The sequence below is a fragment of the Nelumbo nucifera genome, chromosome 6, assembly GCF_055504915.1.
Source record: "Nelumbo nucifera cultivar China Antique chromosome 6, China Antique-T2T, whole genome shotgun sequence".
Taxonomy (NCBI): Eukaryota; Viridiplantae; Streptophyta; class Magnoliopsida; order Proteales; family Nelumbonaceae; genus Nelumbo; species Nelumbo nucifera.
Window position 1 is genome coordinate 335,725 of NC_142654.1, and position 7,874 is coordinate 343,598.

At 36.1% G+C, this 7,874-nt stretch overlaps 1 long non-coding RNA gene across 1 annotated transcript; it reads right to left on the minus strand.

The window, feature by feature from the left end:
- Positions 1–879: 879 nt before the first annotated feature.
- On the minus strand, positions 880–7,539 carry LOC104589433 (uncharacterized). The gene is made up of 3 exons (XR_733947.3): positions 7,058–7,539; positions 4,397–4,485; positions 880–1,250 (listed from the first exon to the last, which is right to left on the minus strand). It is a non-coding gene; the product is annotated as an uncharacterized LOC104589433 (long non-coding RNA).
- Between the last annotated feature and the right edge of the window lie 335 nt (positions 7,540–7,874).

Sequence of the window (7,874 nt, forward strand, 5' to 3'; positions counted from 1 at the left end):
ACAAAAGGAAAAAGTATAGAAATTTTTGGACAGATATCTAATGTTATTTATTTATAAAAAAATAAAATATTGGGTACATCTCTAATATTATACATTCAATATATTGAACAAAAATAAATATTATACATAAAAAATAATTTTATCAATCATGGAAATATAGTACAAAATTTAAGGCACTACAAACTAACTAACTTACAGCGGCAGATCTATCCGCCGCTAAAGCATCCGATATACGCCGCTATAGGAATGTAGCGGCGTATTAGTGGCGGTTAAACTTACGCTGCTACAAGTCGCGTCGGTAAAGCAAATTGCGATGCATAAAACTTGTGCCACTAAATCCCTACAATTTAGCGGCGCAAATGCAACAATTAACAGCAGAAATATGTCACTAAAAATATGACATTTGTTGTTGGATTAATCAATAGCGACGAATAATCCGCCACTATAGATCAAAATCACGACATCTGTATATGATATAATGGTGTTTGTAACTGCCACTAAAAGTGATATTTCGTCAGTATAAAACATATAACGACGGATATAACCGCCGCTATAACCAAATCTGTGACATATATATTACATATAGCAACGATTATATTCGTCGCTATAAATTAATTGGTGGCATATCTACGGTGGTTATATCTGCCGCTATAAATTAATTTGTGGCATATATTGTATATATAACGGCAGATATAACTACTGCTATAAACTATTTTGTGTTGTATATTCTATGTATAGCGGTGCTTATATCTGCCACTATAAAAGTTTATATATTTATAGCGACAGATATAAGTGATGTATAGTGAAGATTATAACTGCCATTGTACAGATTAATTTAAATAACAATGAATTCGTAAGTTGCCAAACCTGTAAAACCTATTGATGCAAAATATCATATTTTTGTAACTATAAACTACAAGTAATTCAATAACAAAATATAATATACCCATATGTATCCAAATTTTAAAGTTTCTATACATCCATCATAATAAATGTTTAATAACTAGTTGTTTTGTTACATCCATCATAATAAATGTACTATGATCCATAGAATCATTTTGCTGAGGTGATTGTGCTTGGCTAGAGTCCTCTTCAACTTGTGGTGCATTTGTTGGGCTTTGTTGAGGTGGTAACTCAGGTTGTGGTGTCTCTATTTGGCTCTGCTGTAGTGGTGTAGGTTCATCTGATTGGGGCTCATTTGAAGTTGATTTGGACAACTGTAATCTGTATGATTGCCGCCTCATATCAACCTAGCACATTAAAATAAAAATAAACAATTTCCAAAATGTAAAATAGGAAGAACAATAGAAATTTTTGAAAACAATTTCAAGTCTAGAAGAATTAATCAAAATAACCAGCTAGTTGTATGATTGGGTCATGGGCCACTCAGTTCAGTGCTCTTGCAGTCCAATTCTTTCCTTGATCACAATAATTGATCTAGTACTAGAAATGTGTATCAAAAGGTAAAAGAAAACAAAAAGATTATAAGGATACTAAGGCAAGTAGTGCTTGATGGACTCTAGTTTAGAGCAAGGACTTAGAGTTCAGGAATTTGCTTGTAGAAGTGGATTCACAAACAAAGGTTGGTTGAAAGGAGAACAACAAAGGCTGGTGTACAAAAGATAAACAGATATAAACTTTAAGTACTTAACCTGCATATATTAACTGTTCGTTTTTGTTTTAAAAAAACACAAATCAGCTATTCATCAAAAAATAGGAACAATGCTGAATTTTTATAAAAGTATTAGCCAACAAACAAAAAATTTATGATAGAATAAGCTTCTCTATATTTTAAACCAATCTATACCAAGTAAATGAAGCTTTTAACTTCACATTAATTGAATGTTTGAGGGAGGTTATGTGTCATGCTTGAAAAGAAATCAAATACTGAGAAATTGATTTTGTTCTTTTGTACCAAATTTTATAATTTGATTATTACCAACCACGTGGTTCTGTAAGGCAAGCAGCTTAAGACATTGGTTAGAGCCATTGACTCTGCTATCAATGAATTATAGTGCCCAATTGCACTTGATAAAATCAGTTTTGAATCCCCTTACAGTAGTGCCAACAATTCTAACTGCGTCACCATTTACAATTGAACCAGAATACAAGCCACTACCGAGCCCAAGTGGTACCTGAAAACATCCCGTATGCCTGCTCTCCCCGGATCACTCATGTAGCTATATCAAAGTTCAGTTTTAAAAGCTGAATGAAGCTTTAATTGGTATTCAACCAGACAAGATGCTTCAGCAAGATCAGCAACAAACTTCTGTAGCAACTGGAATTCTCAGTTCACAGAAGCTGGTAGGATCATATTCATTACCCACTAATGCTTTTCTCATACCTTTTATTCTGATGCTTGTGAATTGTGATTAGCCCAACGATTGTTTTTGGTTTTGGCAGAATTGTGATTCTCTGTCCTTGTCAGCCGGCTAGAAATGGCTTGGAATCCCCCACACAACTCCGTCCCCCTTACCTCCATTCTCTTGTCCAACCTCCTCTGGTGCCATCCTCATTTCCCCCTAACCGCTATTCCAACTGCTCTCCATATACGAACCAGCTTACTGCAGCAACAGCGGCACAACAGGTTTGTCTCTATATCCTTTGCTTCTTGCATAAATTGTAGAAATTTGGGGTTACCTTGTCGGTTTAGGATTTTTTTTTTAAGCTAAATGAGTCCCAACTTCTTGTGGGCATACCTGATTGGTGGTTACAGGTGAAAACTATACCTGATTGGTGTTGACGGGCATTTGGCCACAGGACAAGACAAACAGTCTATCATATGGTTGGCCGATAAAGCAAAACATAGGCTGAAGGCAATAACAGTAAAGCAAAACTTCCTCCTTAAATCTGATGGTGTCAACAACCATGCATCCTTTCCCTACATTTTTCTATAAATATCAGAATCCAGATTTAACTTAAAAAAGCTCATGTGAACTTTGACTTAAAAGTTTATTTTTATAAGTGTTGCACAGGGTACTTTTAAGGAGGATACTCAAGATAGAATCCATAGGCTGTCTCAATAAGGGAATTGAAACAATCAAGATTTTCCGGGATATGTGCATAGATAAAATCAATAACTACTTCCTCAGTAACAAGAAAACCTCAAACCATCAAAGAAGGATGAGAAAAGTGGTGTTTTGAAGTACATAAAGCAAAAAACAAAGATTACATCCATGGTAGACAAGCATGATAGTTCAAGAGCCAGGCCATCAAGAAACCATTTTTGGAAATATTGTGAAGGCTTTGACTAGGTAATTGAGGTGTGGGATCAAACCTGTAAAATGAGGTTTTGGGCCTCAAGTGCACCCTGCTCTGTCCCTACCCCGGATCATAGATAAGTCAGTTGGTTAAAAACTTAAAAGTAAGCTGATCAGTTGATAGATAAGCAGTGGGACCCCCATCTAGTGGTGGGTCCTGATTAGTTAAAACAAGAAAAAATGCTTTTCAGTAGTCCTAATTTCTTTGATTAAATTTATACTTCTTGTAGTTGGAAGATTTTCAATTTCTTGGATCATCTTAATTTGTCATAGCTTACAAAGTTCTGCTCTTCTCAACTGTTAACCTTACCATAAGGCAAAAGATACTCTTTCCTGTTTTATTATCTTCATTGTTTTAGTGGTCTTGGTTTGGACCTTTTCCTAGCTATAAGCACCATAAACATGATTCTAGTTGTAAGATTGAATCTACTGATCAATGTTGAGTGAAAGGTCTTGAAAGCTCTGCCTGCTGCCATACCTGCCACTGAAAATGGAGAGCAGAGTTGAAAAGCCTTTTATCCCATTGACACCAGTGGTCCTACCCACAGACATTTATGGCAATCCTACAAGATCTCATACAGTTCCAGCCCTCAGCCCATGTATAATGTATTTGCTATATCAAGCTCTAAACCGCTAAGCCCTCTATTGCTCTCTCATTGTACTTCATAATGAGGAACAGAGATAATGTGGACAAATCTAGCTTGGACCAGCTTACTACAGAATTGACCATGTAATTCCTGCTACATGGAAGTTGGTGAGTTCTGGAGATCTGGGGAAGAAACCAAAACCCTCCTGAACAACTTACATCAAACTAAGAATAAGTCCAATAGACTATCAGTGAGTGAAGATGGCCTAGAGAACAATTAAATCCAATAAACTAAGAATAAATCCAATAGACTATCATCATCTAAGCCCCCCAACTATATGACAATTAAATCATTTCTGATCCCAACTAATCATTTCTTCTTATTTTATTTTTCACAGATAAATAAGACAATTAAATCTAAAGCAAAAGTAAACCAGATTTACACTTAGACTAATTATGCTACCTTGCATCTATACCATACTGCAAACAAACTAAGCCTTACTTTTGAAGTTTTGTATGCAGCTCTACATGTTTGTGAACAAGAAGATACCTGTAAAGGGAGTTCCTCACCAAAGTCCAATGCTAAAGGAAGAAAACTTGAAACTGTGGTTGCCTCTATTCAGTTTGAGAAGAAGAAACCTATAAAGGGGAACCAACAAAGGACATTTAGTCCACATGGGAGATAAAAGGATGTTGTTAAGATAAAGATACGAAATCCAATTGCCAGAAAGGAGGAATTAATGTTAAGCTAACTATCAATATTAATCAAATAAGCTTCTAATCAATTACCACAAAAAGAAGAAACAAATTAATATGAAGATGCATTAAGCAAGATCAAATAACAAATACAAAAACCCAGAATTAAATTTATATCTCCATATAACGAAATGCAAGATAAAGATACATTAAGCAAGATCAAACCAAAGGATACCAACCCCCATGAACCCCAAAAAAATATACCCTCTTTCCTTGGGAAGGGAGAAGAAAGTAGAATGAAAAGGACTACCAACATCCTGTTGTGGACTCATGGCATCTACCTAAAATCCAGGTTGACCCAAGAACCTACTTGACCCAATCACATTCTAGTTCAGGTCCTAGGGGTCTCTATCTGGTTCAGCTTCTAATAATATTGATTTTTAAGGCAACATTGCTTGTACAAATATGGTTGGAAACATATGAACACCATGAGATCCCAAAACCCAAACCAAAATGAAGATTCATACAACTATGTACAAATATGGTTTGGAATCTTAAAAAGAATTGCATGCTTAAATTATTCCAGTCCTAATAAAGCAACACAAATACCCAAAAGCTGAAAGTTAAGTGTTGTCTTCTGTTTCAGAAAATGGTGATGACAATTTGATTTTGGGGTTTAGTGTTGACAAAGTCTCCTTGTATGAGAAAGTTAAAGTCATGCTGGGAGATGGAGAATGGATAGAATTATCACCATATTGCATTTTGCTCTGTCTTACCCTTGAAGGGAAGCCCATTATGTTCCACGTTGCAGGGTACTTCTCAATGTTGCTTTTCATATTGCCATCAATTTCATTGTTTCAGCACAAGGGCATACCTACATCTCCAGTTGCACCTTGCCAAAGGTTCTATAATTATCTGCCTTCACTCAGGATTACTGACTAGGTCAGATCCAGATAAAAATTTCATGAGAGATAACCTTTCACTCAGGATTTCTAACCTCCACTATAATATCACCACATGCAAGTAACCCTGCACCAACTTCTGCTACTTGTACTTTTTTGGCAGAGAAAATTTGATCATTCTAGAAAGAGGGCGTTTTGAGATTGGTAGACCTATATCCACCTTACAGCATTGGATCGTTGACCATTTTCATGTAAGGCCTATCTTTGATCTATTAGTAAGTTCCACAGGGGAGACAGGCCAAAAACAAAATTTCTTTTTCCAAGTACACTTCTTGCCTCAGTCTTTGGACCAAAATAAGAGAGACAAGGAAAGACCTCAACACAAATCAACACTGTACAAATCCAGTACTTTATGAAGGCTTTATAGAGGTACTACACCCTTACACTCAAAACCCATTATCTGTGCATTGATGGTAAGGCATCAGGGCATTAGGGTCTAGGGAACAGAACCCCAACCCAAATGGTAATGTTAAATTCATCCATATGCCAACCATAGAGTGGTATTTTCAATAAAAGTTTCATTGTTGGTTGCAAACAAATTAGGAACCTCAAGAAAAACTGAAAACCTAATTCAATAATCTCTGAATATAGTGGTATTTTCAATAAATGTTTCATTCTTGGATTCTTGGTTGCAAACAAATTAGGAACCTCAAGAAAACCTAATTCAGTAATCTCTGAGTATATATACTAGCTTGTTCACTAGGACTGTACAAAATTGAATTGAGAATGGTGAGTTTTGTAGGGATCTTCCATGGACATGGGTAAAAAAGGTCAAACCATATAAATTCCGCATGTTTTATATGCTTGTTTTTTCTTTTGTTTCTTTTTAATTCCCTTCACAATTGCATCATCCTAAAATTGATGTCCAACGGAAGTTAGGTCGTTGGCCGTAAATTTATGGACTCATTTGGGAGGGGGGATTAGGGCTAGAGGACTAAAGATAATGTGTGTGATGATACATTTTAGGTTTCAAAAGCTTTAGAGTTTTCTCTTTTTTTATAGTAAAAGAAATTTTTCATTAAAGAAAAAAAGGAAATTGATTACAACCCCTACTAAGGTGGTAAGGTAGCACTTTGAGCTTAATCTTTCAACATCCAACAATTACAAAAAGGAAGTCTCATATAGCAACTTCGCAAATTAAATATTAAGTACTATTCATCGGTCTCTCAACTCTGCCCTACTATTATTTTTGTTCATTCTCTCTTCCTTATTTCTCCTCCCAACCAAAGGACCCTTGGAGAGTAAAACTAATAAAAAACAAAATTTTTATTTGTTGATTTTAAGGTATAAATATTAGTTTATAAAACCATCTGTTATAAGAACTAATAGAAACATTACGAAAATATCATTCAAAAGAAAGCCAAAGAACTATGCAAATTACTCAGCTTACAAACTCAGCATGAACTGGATTTACTTTACAGCAATTGACAAATTACTCAGATCTAAGAGCAATATAAACATAGAGAATACGGAGGGTCAAGTAAGAATTGCAGAAATCAGAATTCAGCTCTGAAGCAATCTACGGAAACCAATGCAAACAGTATACTAAGCACCTTAGAATACGGAGGGAGGTCAAGAAACCTTGCTTAAATGATTTAAACGGTCACTCTTCCGTTGCCCTGTTCGGTTTCAATGATTACAATACCTAATCGGTTGAAGACAAGAAGAAGAGGTTGCCCTGTTTGATTGCAAAGAAGAAGACAAAAGGTCAAGAAAAAATTCCAGATTTCATCAATGATGCACAAACAAGAAACGTGATTACCCTACTCGGTTGCAGACAAGAAGAAAAAGAGGTTGACATGTTTGATTGCAAAGAAAAGAAAAAAGGTTAAAAATAAATTTTCCAAATTTCATCAATCATGCATCATGCGACGCAATCCGGCTGCTCTAGCCGGAGGTGACTTGGCTCCGGTAGACGACGGACGTGGAGAATCTCCACACAAAGAATTAGAGAACCCGGGGTACTTATCCGACGAGATCGCTCCGATACATATGTGTGAGCTGAAAGTAATAGAGCTGGAAAGCAGTAATTGCGTGTGTACCTTGGGCCCCTAGAGGGAGGCCTTTATATAATGGAGTCCCCGCGGGCTTCGTGGATTAGTTCCGACATCATTGTCATGATAGAATCTGTTTCTGCGTTAACCGGAAATAACATTATCAATTGATAAGGTTAATCACTTCTGCCCGAATCAGATGGGAAGATAATGCTTAGTTGTTATGAGGCGTAATCCCGTAAAATTCGGGAACCGTTGGAGTGACTTTCGGGATTATATTGAGGGTAGATCAGTATACTCGAGTTGGTTTTTACCTCGAATTGATGTTCTCGAACTAAGGCTCGTACACCTCGAACTGAATTATGTACTGGTGCCG